Consider the following 14,774-nt stretch of genomic DNA (forward strand, 5'->3'; position numbering starts at 1 on the left):
GTAACACCCCTAATTTTTAAATTTATTATTTTTGGGTAAATATTGATATTTTATTTTATTTGAATTTTAGGAAATTATTTGAAATTTTTCGGATTTTAGAAATCGGGTTCGATTTTCTGAAAATATAAACTTTGATAATTTTTAAAAATTAATTTAAAGACCACGTGGCAAAACTAAAAATATATTTGGAGTCTACGCATTTTTCTGAGTTTTCTAAAATTTTTTCAAAATTTTTGGACCTCGTTTTCGGTCTCAAGGCAGAGTAAAAATTCAAAATTTTATATTCTGAATCGAAACGGCCAAATCGAACCGGACCGGTCGAATCGGACCGGCCTTTCTTCTTCCTTTTTCTTCTTCCCGCGCGCGTCTCGACCTTCCTCTCTCTTTCTCCCGTTTTCTCTCTCCTCCCGCCCCAGCCCACTGGCCAGCCACCTCCCCTGCCACCCCAACCACCCAGCGCAACTCTCCAGCCGCCCTAGCTCGCCGGCCGCCGCCTGGAGCGCCGTCAAGCGTTGCACGAAGCAACGCGATGCGCGCGTGCGACCCTTCGACTTCCCGGTCAAAATTCGGCCAATCCGGCCATCATGTGAGCCGGGTCTTGTGTCTAAACTCATCTACTCGTCAAGAGCTTTCCATATACACCAAGAACACAGAAATCCATCGAGCGGTTTGTCCAATTTTTGCCCGGGAAGTTTTAGCCCATTTTGACTTTTGGGCTAGATTTCTCGCAAACCGTGAACCCCACGAGAAAACCGAGAGTACCAGAGCGCTCAACTCGTCGAGAGCGTCGCGGCGATATAAATTTCAAAATTTTCTGACACCATTTTTCGGTGGGTCCCACGAAACTTCGCAGTGTTTTTCCAAGCATTAAATGAGCTTAGAAAATTTCGTAAAAATTTTATACTAACCCCCATGTTGTGGGCTTCGTGTAGGTATCTTCAATTGGACAGTTGTCCGGGTTTATGAATTTCTGGCTAGACAGACCGGTCGTTGAAAAAGTCTCCTAATTGGATGGAGATTTTGGCTACCCCACCATTGTCAGACGTCCCGAGCGCGTCCCTGAAGTCGAAATCGGCATAGGTAAACCCGAACCTTACCTTTTCGTAATTTTCTAGTGCTTAAATGGGATTAAAAATCCATAAAATATTCGTGATAGCTCAGAAAATTTTAATTCTTTTTGCAATAGCCTAGTAATATTGCTAAGGACCGCGGGGCAAAATTTTAGAATTTTTAGAGCTTATTTGGGCAATTTTGCAAAAATGATCAATTATAAGGACTAAACTGTAAATTTACATATTGTGATTGAGGTCTGTTTGGATGGGCCTAGGAGGCGCTGTGTGATATGATTGAGTTATGAGTGTATAAATTGTGAATATAGAAGTGTGTTTTGAGCCCTTTTGCAGGTTGGGTAGGTTCTAGGTATAGGGGAGACTCTACTGGATTTTTGGCACGACTTAGGACGTATTTGGTCTTTTCTTGGTTTGTATTGAGTCAATTGTATTAAATAATTGTAATGTAATTGTCAGGTGAGTCGGGACAGCCTTCTTCCTCCGTTCAGCCGCCACAGTGACCGCTATCAAGTCTGTGAGTAAAATATTAATTTTAATTGTAATTTTGATATTATTATATGTTTAAGCATGCCCATGCATCACTTATATATATGTATCTATGTAGTTAAACTCTAGGCACATTTTATGTTGCATTCATAATTGTTAAAGTGCCATGGATGTTGTTGTGGTAATTTGGAGCAGTGTGCGTGCGTTGGCGTGCGTGTGATGTGGTGTTGACTATGGATAGGACGGGTAGACACGGCTTGAGATCTTCGCTGGGACCTGGTCCTTCGGGGTAGACATGGCTTGAGTTCTTCGCTGGGACCCCAATTTGGTTTATTAAGTGAAAGTCCGGCTTGAGTTCTTCGCTAGCACAGGTTGGATTTAAGAGAGCTGTATAGGGGATCAGCTCCCATATTTTATGATTGATATTACTGGGTGTGTGTGTGCTCCAAATTACCTTTTTGCTGTTATGATGTGAAAATATTGCTGATGTTACATTTCACTCTACAGGGTGTATTAGTTTTAGATAGTTATAGAGATTATAGTTAAAATTGATATTTTACTCTCTGAGTCGAACGCTCACTCCTGTTCAATATTTTTCCAGGCCACAGGAGGATATTTTTGAGGTTAACTTGCTTTTCTCCCTCGCAGGTCGTTAATTAATATTTGTATAAACCTGTTAACTCTTAGAATTTTCGCATGTGTTAGAAGTATTTATTGAATTGGGTCTGTAATATAAATTATTATTTTGGACCTGTAAACTTATTATTTTATGCATGTTGATGGACTGGATGAGAGAGCTGAGCTTCCATTTATTTTTATGTTGTTATGAGTATGTGGAGGGTGAGCTGAGCTCCCCACTTGATATATATTGTGTTTACAGGTCCAGTGAGTCAAAAATTCCCCGTTGAAAGGTCCATTTTATGGCCGGACTCTGTCCGGTTGAATTCTTGAAATTGGGCCCAAATGGGCCTTAGAGTTGGGTTAATGAATAGTTAGGCTTACTTCTGGCCTCGGGGGCTTTAGGCTGGCCCAGGTCCTAGTGCCGGTCCGGCCCATAGGTTGGGTCGTGACAAATGTGGTATCAGAGCTTAGGCTCCAGATTCTTAGGGATTGTTTGTCTAAAGTGTTGGGAAGAGTCTACTAGGAGTCACATGAGGAAAATAGGGTCAATATTCATCTTGCATTGTCATCTTTGCTTTTAGTTTCTACTTTATATAATTATGTATAAATATGAGTCTATAGAGCTGTGTAACATGTTGTTTTGAATATTATGGGCTAATGCTGCTGAATTTCAGGAAAATGCGTAGAAGCAGAAGAGCTGCCACTACACCAGAATCAGATGTGCCTGATGAGGTGTCAGCACAGGATGAGGCGCCTGCCCCGAAGAGGCGGGGTAGGAGGCCTAGAGCTGCTCAAGTAGAAGAGCAGCTGCCACCAGTTCAGGATCAGTCTTTTATGGCACAAGGTCCCATGGACCCCATGGCAGCTACTCTAGCCGGGTTACAGAGAACCATCGATATGATGGCGCAGTATATGGTCCACCCTCCACAGCAGCAGCAGTCCACCGCACCAAGAGGGGAACCTTACAAACAGATCATCAATTTCAAGAAGTTGGTGCCTGGTACTTATGACGTGTCAGACGATGCATATCGATTTTTGGATTCCTGCAGATAGGGGTGTGCAAACGGTCGGTTCGATTCCGAACCGAACCGAATTGACAAAACCGAAAATCGAAAATCAAAATTTTTAAAAATCGAACCGAACCGATTGATAAGAGAAAATCGAACCGATAAATATCGGTTCGGTTCGATTTTAAACCGATCAAACCGAAATTTATAAAATTTCATATTTTTAACATTAAATCTAAATAATAAAAACATAAAAAATCTTAAGGTTCGGTTCGGTTTTCTTTTATTTCAGTTCGGTTCGATTCGGTTCGGTTCGATTCAATTTGATTCGATTTTTTTTATTTCCTATATATATTAATAATTTCGGTTTGGTTCGGTTTTTTGATTTTTTTATGAAAATAACCGAACCGAACCGATTAACCGAAATTATCAAAATTATAAACCGAACCAAACCGATTAAATTTTAAAATCGAACCGATTGAACCGAATTAATCGGTTCGGTTCGATTTTTCTGTTTAAACCGAAAACTGCTCTCCCCTACCTGCAGACAGATAGGAACAGAGTTGCAGTTGACTGATAGAAGACTTATAGAGTATATACAGCATGTCATGGGGCCTATGCCTAGACAATGGATGAATGACTACATATTACCTCGGATGGAGGGTTTGTCATGGACTCAGTTTGTGGAACTGTTCATCAACCGGTTTGTACCAGAAAGTTTTAGAGATCAAAAGTAGTGGGCCTTTGAGGCCTTAACACAGAATGGCAGGTTTGTAGATGAATACACTACAGAATTTCTGAAATTGAGTAGGTATCCCCCTACAGCAGTAGCTACAGAAACTATGAAGGTGAAGAGATTCCTAAAGGGGCTTGACAGGAGGTATGCAAATCTGGCCATGATGTCGGATCAGTCTTTTGATGTGGTGGTTGATCGAGCCAGACAGATTGAGATTAGCTATGCTGTGGATGACAGCGGAAGAGCAAAGAAAAACAGAGCAGAGGATTCTTCAGGTGTTCCCCATATGGGTGCTCCGGATAGTGGTGGCCAGAGTAATTACAGAGGAAGAAGTAGGAACAAGAAGAGTGGTTTTAGACACAAATCCCGAGGGTTCAGACCGGGGTACAGATCCAATAGTGGTCACAGTTCGGGGTATAGCAGTTTTGGGTCTGGGTCAGGATCTTTCTTGGCACCTTGTGCACAGTGTGGAAGAGAACATTCAGGACCTTGTATGATGGGTTCAGTAGTATGCTTCAGGTGTGGCCAACCAAGTCACTTTGCTAGGGAATGCCCCGTTTTCAGTGAGTCACAGATGGGGTCACAGGGTTCTATTGCAAATGTTCCTCGTCAGTTGTATCCTGGTGCTTCCAGCATGGCAGGTAGTCAGTTCAGTGGCCAACAGGGCCGAGGACAAGGGGGACGTGGATTTGGAGGCAGATCAGGAGGTAGAAGTCAGTATCAGGGTTCTGCCACTCAGGTTAGGGGTCAAGCTTGGGTTTTCACCCTGACCCACCAGGATGCGCAGGCTTCCAATGCAGTTGTGGCAGGTATTCTTCTGGTCTGTTCCTATGAGGCTCGTGTTTTAATAGATCCGGGTGCTACGCACTCATTTGTCTCCCCTGTGTTTGCCATGAGATTGGGTAGAAACCCTACCACTTTATAATACCCTTTGTCTGTAGCTACCCCGCTTAGTGACAACATAGATGTAGATATGGTTTTTCCGGGTAGCCCAGTAGTAGTGGATGGAAAGATCCTCCCAGCAAACTTGGTTCCTCTACCAGTAATGGATTTTGATGTAATCTTGGGAATGGATTGGTTGGCAACTCATTATGCCACTTTATTGCGGGGGAACAAAAGGTGTATTTCCACATACCTGGTGTGGAAGAATTTAGTTTTGATGGTGACAGGAGCATGGCTCCATATAATTTGGTGTCAGCAATTAGTGCTAGAAAAATGTTGAGGTGTGGATGTCAAGGGTATTTGGCATTGGTAAGAGATACATCTGTAGAAGGTGTCAACATGAAAAATATTCCTGTTGTTAGAGAATTTATGGATGTCTTCCCTGAGGAGCTTCCAGGGTTGCCACCAAGAAGAGAAATAGAGTTTTGCATTAATGTTGTGCCGGGTACGAACCCCATATCAATGTCGCCTTACAGGATGGCACCAGTAGAATTGAAAGAGTTAAAGGAGCAACTACAGGAGCTTCTAGACAAGGGTTTCATACGTCCGAGCACTTCACCTTGGGGTGCTCCTGTTCCATTTGTGAGAAAGAAGGATGGGTCATTGAGGTTGTGTATTGACTATAGACAGCTGAACAAGGTGACTGTGAAGAACAAGTATCCACTTCCTCGGATCGATAATCTGTTTGATCAGCTCCAAGGGGCTAGATTCTTTTCCAAGATAGACCTGCGATCAGGCTACCATCAGTTGAGAATCAGGAATGAGGACGTGTCTAAAACAACATTCAGGACAAGATATGGTCATTATGAGTTCTTTGTGATGTCTTTTGGACTCACTAATGCACCAGCAACCTTCATGGACTTGATGAACCGGGTGTTCAAGCCATTTTTAGACTGTTTTATCATCGTATTCATAGATGATATTTTGGTATACTCTCGGACCGAGGAGGAACACGTGTGGCACTTGAGAATGGTGTTGCAGACTTTGAGGGAGCACCAGCTATATGCCAAATTTTCAAAGTGTGAATTTTGACTAGAAAGCATCTCATTCTTGGGACACGTGGTTTCTAGTGAAGGCATTCAAGTGGATCCTAAGAAAATTGAAGCTGTAACTGATTGGCTTAGGCCTACAATAGTCATTGAGGTGCGAAGTTTTCTGGGCCTAGCTGGCTACTATAGGCGTTTTGTGTAGGACTTTTCCAGGATAGCAGCTCCCCTAACTAAGTTGACTTGGAAAAATGTTCCATTCATTTGGACAGATGACTGTGAGAAGAGTTTCCAAAAGCTTAAGGAGTGTCTAACCACCGCCCCTGTGTTGACACTACCTATGAGTGGTGAAGGATATACCGTGTATTGTGACGCCTCCAGAGTTGGCTTAGGGTGTGTTTTGATGCAGAATGGAAAAGTAGTGGCTTATGCTTCAAGGCAGCTGAAGAGGAATGAGCAGAACTACCCCACCCATGATTTGGAAATGGCGGCTGTAATCTTTGCACTAAAAATCTAGAGACACTACCTGTATGGTGAAGTGTGCAAGATATACACCGACCACAAGAGTTTGAAGTACATCTTCCAACAGAGGGATTTAAACTTGAGACAGAGGAGATGGATGCAGCTTCTAAAGGACTATGATTGCAACATCCAGTACCACCCTGGGAAGGCCAATGTAGTAGCAGATGCTTTGAGCAGAAAATCTTCTGACAGTTTGGCGCACATTTCAGCAAAAAAAAGACCGTTGATTCAAGAAGTACATGAGTTGATCGATCAAGGTTTAATTCTAGATCTTTCAGATATGGGGGTATTGTTGGCTCATTTTTCAGTGAGGCCAGACTTGCGAGACAGAGTTAGAGTTTCCCAGCACAGAGACCAACAATTGATGAAGATCATAGAAAGAGTACAGCAAGGTGAAGGTGGTGAGTTTGGAATTACCAATGATGGCGCCCTAGTGCAAGGTTCTAGGATATGTGTGCCCGATGTGGACAATCTCAGAAATGAAATCATGCGAGAGGCACACTATACACTGTACAATGTCCACCCAGGCTCCACCAAGATGTACCATGATGTGAAAGATAGCTATTGGTGGAATGGCATGAAGAGAGACATAGCAGATTTTGTGTCTAAGTGCTTGACTTGTCAGAAGGTGAAGTTTGAACACCAGATACCGTCAGGGAAGCTGCAAGAGCTCCCTATCCTAGAATGGAAGTGGGAAATGATTACTATGGATTTTGTGACTGGGTTGCCTCGTACCACGCGAGGATATGATTCGATATGGGTAATTGTAGACCGCCTAACCAAATCAACTCACTTCTTACTTGTGAAGACTACATATTATGTTGCACAGTAAGCCCAACTCTATATTCGAGAAATCGTCAGATTGCATGGAGTTTCGGCTTCCATAATATCTGACAGAGGGCCCCAGCTCACTTCTCGATTTAGGAGAAAGTTACAGGAGGCACTTGGCATACAGTTGAACTTCAGTACTGCTTTCCACCCTTAGACAGACGGACAGTCTGAAAGGACAATCCAAATACTGGAAGACATGCTTCGTATGAGTGTTTTGGATTTTGGAGGTCAATGGGATGATCAGCTAGCTTTGGTGGAGTTTGCCTACAACAACAAGCATTATTTCAAAGATAGGGATGGCACCCTATGAGGCACTATATGGAAGAAAGTGTAGGTCTCCTCTGTGTTGGACGGAAATGGGAGAAGCGAAGGTGCATGATGTAGACCTAGTGCAGTACACTTCAGAGATAGTTCCTTTAATCAGGGAACGATTGAAAACAGCTTTCAGTAGGCAGAAGAGTTATGCAGACCCCAGACGGAGGAATGTGGAGTTTGCAGTAGGCGACTACGTATTCCTGAAGGTTTATCTGATGAAGAGAGTCATGAGATTTGGAAAGAAGGGCAAGTTGGCACCTTGGTATATTGGACCTTTTGAGGTTACTGATAGAGTTGGAGCAGTTGCCTACCGGTTGGAGCTACCACCCAACCTTTCTCATGTTCATCCTGTGTTTCACATCTCCATGCTCAGGAAATACATTCCTGATCCTTCTCATGTACTACAGCCGGATGTAATAGAGCTAAAAGAAAACTTGACGTTTGAGGAGCAACCTGTAGCCATAGTGGACTACCAAGTGAGACAGCTAAGATCAAAATAGATCCCTATGGTTAAGGTTTTGTGGAGGAGCCAGTCAGTGGAAGAGTGCAACTGGGAGTCAGTGGAAGAGTGCACCTGGGAGTCAGAACGGGACATGCGTAGTAAGTACCCTTATCTATTAAATGTGTAATCCTGTACTTTATTCTGCCTTGTGCAAAATTCGAGGACGAATTTTCTGTAAGGGGAGAAGAATGTAATACCCCTAATTTTTAAATTTATTATTTTTGGGTAAATATTAATATTTTATTTTATTTGAATTTTAGAAAATTATTTGAAATTTTTCTGATTTTAGAAATCGGGTTTGATTTTCCGAAAATATAAACTTTGATGATTTTTAAAAATTAATTTAAAGACCACGTGGTAAAACTAAAAATATATTTGGAGTCTACGCATTTTTCTGAGTTTTCTGAAATTTTTTCGAAATTTTTGGACCTCGTTTTCGGTCCCAAGGTAGAGTAAAAATTTAAAATTTTATAGTCTGAATCGAACCGGTCGAATCGAACCAGATCGGATCGGCCCGGTCGAATCGAACCGGCCTTTCTTCTTCCTTTTTCTTCTCCCCGCGGGCATCGCGACCTTCCTCTCTCTTTCTCCCATTTTCTCTCTCCTCCACCACCTCCCGTGACAAGCGCAACTCCCCACCGCCTAGCTTGCGGCCACCGCTGAGCGCCGCCGTGACTGCAACGCTGACGAACGCGTCGACTTTCGACTTCCCGGCCGAAATTCGACCGATCCGGCCACCATTTCGGCCGGGTCTTGTGTTTAAACCTATTTACTCATCGAGAGCTTTCCATATACACCAGGAACACCGAAATCCATCGAGCGGTTTGTCCAATTTTTGCCAGGGAAGTTTTAGCCCATTTTGACTTTTGGGCTAGATATCTCGCAAACCGTGAACCCCACGAGAAAACCGAGAGTACCAGAGCGCTCCACTCGTCGAGAGCATCGCGGTGATATAAATTTCAAAATTTTCCGACACTGTTTTTTGGTGGGTCCCACGAAACTTCGCAGTGTTTTTCCAAGCATTAAATGAGCTTAGAAAATTCCGTAAAAATTTTATACTAACCCCCGTGTTGTAGGCTTCGTGTAGGTATCTTCAATTCGCGAAAATTCGACAGTTGTCCGGGTTTGTGAATTTCCAGTCAGACAGACCGGTCTTCAAAAAAGTCTCCGAATTGGATCGAGATTTTGGCTACCCCACCATTGTCAAACGTCCCGAGCGCGTCCCCGAAGTCGGAATCGGCATAGGTAAACCCGAACCTTACCTTTTCGTAATTTTCTAGTGCTTAAATGGGATTAAAAATCCATAAAATATTCGTGGTAGCTTAGAAAATTTTAATTCTTTTTGCAATAGCCTAGTAATATTAGTAAGGACCGCGGGGCAAAGTTTAGAATTTTTAGAGCTTATTTGGGCAATTTTGCAAAAATGATCAATTATAAGGACTAAACTGTAAATTTACATATTGTGATTGAGGACTGTTTGGATGGGCTCAGGAGGGGCTGTGTGATATGATTGAGTTGTGAGTGTATAAATTGTGAATATAGAAGTGTGTTTTGAGTCCTTTTGTAGGTTGGGTAGGTCCTAGGTATAGGGGAGACTCTGCCAGATTTTCGGCACGACTTAGGACGTATTTGATCTTTTCTTGGTTTATATTGAGTCAATTGTATTAAATAATTGTAATGTAATTATCAGGTGAGCCGGGACAGCCTTTTTCCTCCGCCCAGCCGCCACAGTGACCGCTATCAAGTCTGTGAGTAAAATATTAATTTTAATTGTAATTTCGATATTATTATATGTTTAAGCATTCCCGTGAATTACTTATATGTATGTATCTATGTAGTTAAACTCTAGACACGTTTTATGTTGCATTCATAACTGTTAAAGTGCCATGGATGTTGTTGTGGTAATTTGGAGCAGTGTGCGTGCGTTGGCGTGCGTGTGATGTGGTGTTGACTATGGATAGGACGGGTAGACACGGCTTGAGATCTTCATTGGGACCCGATCCTTCGGGGTAGACATGGCTTGAGTTCTTCGCTGGGACCCGATTTGGTTTATTAAGCGAAAGTCCGGCTTGAGTTCTTCACTGGCACAGGTTGGATTTAAGAGAGCTGTATAGGGGATCAACTCCCATATTTTATGATTGATATTACTGGATGTGTGAGTGCTCCATATTACCTTTTTGCTGTTATGATGTGAAAATATTGCTGATGTTACATTTCACTCTACAGGGTGCATTAGTTTTAGATAGTTATAAAGATTATGGTTAAAATTGATATTTTACTCTCTGAGTCGAATGCTCACTCCTGTTCAATATTTTTCCAGGCCACAGGAGGATATTTTTGAGGTTAACCTACTTTTCTCCCTTGTAGGTCGTTAATTAATGTTTGTATAAACCTGTTAACTCTTAGAATTTTCGCATGTGTTAGAAGTATTTATTGAATTGGGTCTGTAATATAAATTGTTATTTTGGACCTGTAAACTTATTATTTTATGCATGTTGATGGACTAGATGAGGGAGTCAAAAACTCCCTGTTGAAAGGTCCATTTTATGGCTGGACTCTGTCCAGTTGAATTCTTGAAATTGGGCCCAAATGGGCCTTAGAGTTGGATTAATGAATAGTTAGGCTTACTACGGGCCTCGGGGGCTTTAGGCTAGCCCAGGTCCTAGTGCCGGTCCAGCCCATAGGTTGGGTTGTGACACTCCGAGATTAAATATTGAGTTAATTTAGTGCTGTCTATAAAGAGGGAACAATTTTAAACATTTGATTGCATCATTTGCTTTTCATTCTTTCTGTTCATCTCTCTTTCTGTATCATAATAATTGCGGAAAATATCAGTAACATCACAAATCTCCATGATTTTATATCTTGCTTTGATGAGATTGTTTGCTTTGCATGTTTTAAAGAGCTTTGATGACTTTTTATGGCTTACTAAATGCAAGGTCCTCTATCATCGTCCTTTCCCATTGAGAACAGGATTGGCCAAGTGACAGTGAGGGCATTGAAAAATCATTTGGACCTTTCAAAGAATCTTCCATTTGTGAAAAGAATTTCTGATTTTCATATGCTACTCTTTATGGCCAGGTTCTAGATCTCAATGATGTTCCTACATTGGCAGTGTGTCCAAACACAAACAACAGTCCCAAAAGCCACATAATATGAGAACTTTAGGCAACTTGGGAAGGTCTATTTTTTCCCTAGAGAATGGGCAAAAGAAGAAAATATAGTTTTCTATGAATAGAAGAAGCCATTCATTGTTTGATGCTATGCAAGTGGTTCCACTATTGTTCAGCTCCGGGATGTTGATGGTGTGCCTCTTAACGAATTCACTCAGGAGGAGCCATTGAGAACTTTCGCCATAAAGTAAAAACCAATGTTCACGTAATGGCGATGATTCAATCTCTGCTGAAGCTGTACGAGAAGCAACATTCCAGTCCTTGCACACTCTGCGAAAGTTAAGAAGGTCAATTATGCCTAAGCCACCAGTAATTAATGCTAGAACACACAACAAAAATTGGAAAGTAATGTAACTCATCTTTGTATCAGATGAGTTTCTATGGAATGTGAGAAGATGTTCATTCTCTAGTAATTAAGGAGAGAATGAGCCATATTAATTACTATTAGGAATAGAATTGAAGCATTTGTTTCATCCTATAACATATACTCAACTCAACTCAACTAAGCCTTTATCCCAAAAAGTTGGGGTCGGCTATATGGATTCGCTTTTTCTACTCTGAACGATTTTGGGTTAAATCCTCAGAAATGTGTAATGCTTCTAAGTCATGTTGTACTACTCTCCTCCAAGTCAATTTAGGTCTACCCCTTTTTTTCTTTCTATCCTCTAACCTAATGTGCTCTACTTGTCTAACTGGAGCCTCCATATGTCTACGCTTCACATGACCAAACCACCTTAATCTCCCTTCTCTCAACTTATCTTCAATTGGCACCACTCCTACCTTTTCTCTAATACTTTCATTATGGACTTTATCTAGTCTAGTATGGCCACTCATCTACCTTAACATTCTCATCTCTGTAACTCTTATCTTAGATGCATACGACTCTTTCAGTGCCCAACACTCACTACCATATAACATAACCGGTCGTATGGCTGTACGGTAAAATTTTCCTTTTAATTTATTGGGAATCTTACGATCACATAAAACTCCCGTGGCACGTCTCCACTTCAACCATCCGGCTTTAATCCTATGACTAACATCCTCCTCACATCCCCCATCTACTTGAAGGATTAAGCCTAGATATTTAAAGTGATTACTTTGGAACAGTACCACTCCATTCAAACTAACTCCTTCCCTATCACCAGTTTGGCCTTCACTGAACTTGCAATGCATGTATTCTGTCTTCGTTCTACTTAACTTAAAACCCTTTGACTCTAGAGTACTTCTCCAAAGTTCTAGCTTCCTATCGACTCCTTTTCGTGTCTCATCTATCAGAACAATATCATCCGCAAACATCATGCACCAAGGAATACTATCTTGTATATGTTTCGTCAGTTCATCTAAAACTAATGTAAAAAGGTAAGGGCTTATGGCTGATCCTTGGTGTAATCCAATTGAGATCGGAAAATCTCTTGTGTCCCCTCCCACTGTGCGCACAATAGTAGTTGCTCCTTCATACATATCTTTCAATACTTGTATGTACCTAATAGATACCCTCTTTTGTTCTAACACATTCCATAAGACTTCTCTTAGAACACTATCATAAGCCTTCTCCAAATCAATAAAAACCATGTGTAGATCTTTCTTCACATCTCTATATTTCTCCATCAAGCTTCTAATGAGAAAGATCGCTTCCATAGTTGAACGACGAGGCATGAAACCAAATTGATTGAGAAAGATAGAAGTATCATGACGTAGTCGATGCTCCACAACTCTCTCCCACAACTTCATAGTATGGCTCATGAGTTTAATTCCCCTATAGTTTGAGCAACTCTGTGTGTCTCCCTTATTTTTAAAAATAGGTACTAAAATACTCTTCCTCCATTCATCAGGCATTTTCTTTGAGTTTAAAATCTTATTAAATAATTTAGTTAACCATGCCACTCCCATATCTCCCAAATACTTCCATACTTCAATTGGTATTTCATCGGGTCCACAGGCTTTACCCACTTTCATTCTCTTAAGTGCTTCCTTTACTTCTAAAGATCTAATCCTTCTAGTATAATTTACATTCTTTTCTATTATTCTATAATCTATATTCACGCTATTTCCATTTTGACTATTATTAAAGAGATCATTAAGATAATTTCTCCATCTTTCTTTAATGTCCTCATCTTTCACCAACACTTTTCCTTCTTTATTCTTAATGCACCTAACTTGATTGAGATCTTGACATTTCCTTTCTCTACTCCTTGCTAATCTATAAATATCTTTCTCCCCTTCTTTAGTTCCAAGTTTCTCATATAACTTTTCAAAGGCCTGTGCTCTTGCTTGACTAACTGCCTTTTTTGCCTCTTTCTTTGCTATCTTGTATTGTTCATATGCCTCATTATTATCACATTTAGGTAATTTCTTATACCATTCCCTTTTTCTGTTCACTGCCTTTTGTACTTCTTCATTCCACCACCATCTCTCTTTAGAGGGTGGTCCATGTCCTTTAGACTCTCCAAGTACTTTTCTAGCTACTTCTCTAATCTTTGATGCCATTTGTATCCACATATCATTGGCCTCCATATCTAGCTTCCATACTTCGGACTCGAGAAGCTCATTTTTGAACTTCACTTGCTTTACTCCTTTGAACTCCCACCACTTTGTTCGAGCTACACTATTTCTTTTGACCTTACTTGAATTGTTCCTAAACTTGACATCCAAGACCACCAACCTATGTTGACTTGTTAAAGCCTCTCCTGGAATGACCTTGCAATCCTTGCATAGAGCTCTATTTGTCTTCCTGGTTAAGAGGAAGTCGATTTGGCTTCTATGTTGCCCACTTTTGAAAGTCACTAAATGTGACTCTCTTTTTATAAAGTAGGTATTTGCTAGTATTAGGTCGTATGCCATAGCAAAATCCAGGATACTTTTTCCCTCCTCATTTCGACTGCCAAAACCAAAACCTCCATGAACATTCTCATAACCTTGTATATCACTTCCTACATGTCCATTCAAATCTCCACCAATGAAAACATTCTCTTCATTCGGTATGCTTTGCATTAAATCATCCATATCTTTCCAAAACCTTTGTTTACTCTCACTGTCTAGTCCTATTTGTGGGGCATAAGCACTAACTATATTTATTGTTTCTCCTTCTAGTACTAGCTTTACTAGTATAATTCTATCTTCTACTTTTTTCACAGCTACTACTGCGTCTTTCAATAACATATGATCAATTAAATTTTGGATTAAGAATCATATTGTATGATTAATATAGGAGATGGGAATTTTTTGCAAGCAAAAAATAATATACTAATAATTAATAAAGATTTTTCAAAAGAAATTGAATTCAATAATTTAGAAAAGATTGGTATTAATTAAGAACATGGGGTATAATCAGGAGCAATCACCAATCATCTAAAACAGCTGCAATTAAAATCAATATGCTAATCATAAATAATGAGGGAAGTATCAAAATTTTGCCATTACCTTTGGGGTTTTGGCAAAGTAACCCAATGCTTGGGAGAAGAATTCATATCTTAATTAGATTGGATGCTAGAGATAGTGCTAACAACCTAAAATTTTAAAAATACAAGACATCTTAATTTTAGCTTTATTTTATCAATATTGTGGTTATTTGGAAAATTAAAAA

This window comes from Hevea brasiliensis, chromosome 9 (assembly GCF_030052815.1).
Source record: "Hevea brasiliensis isolate MT/VB/25A 57/8 chromosome 9, ASM3005281v1, whole genome shotgun sequence".
NCBI lineage: Eukaryota > Viridiplantae > Streptophyta > Magnoliopsida > Malpighiales > Euphorbiaceae > Hevea > Hevea brasiliensis.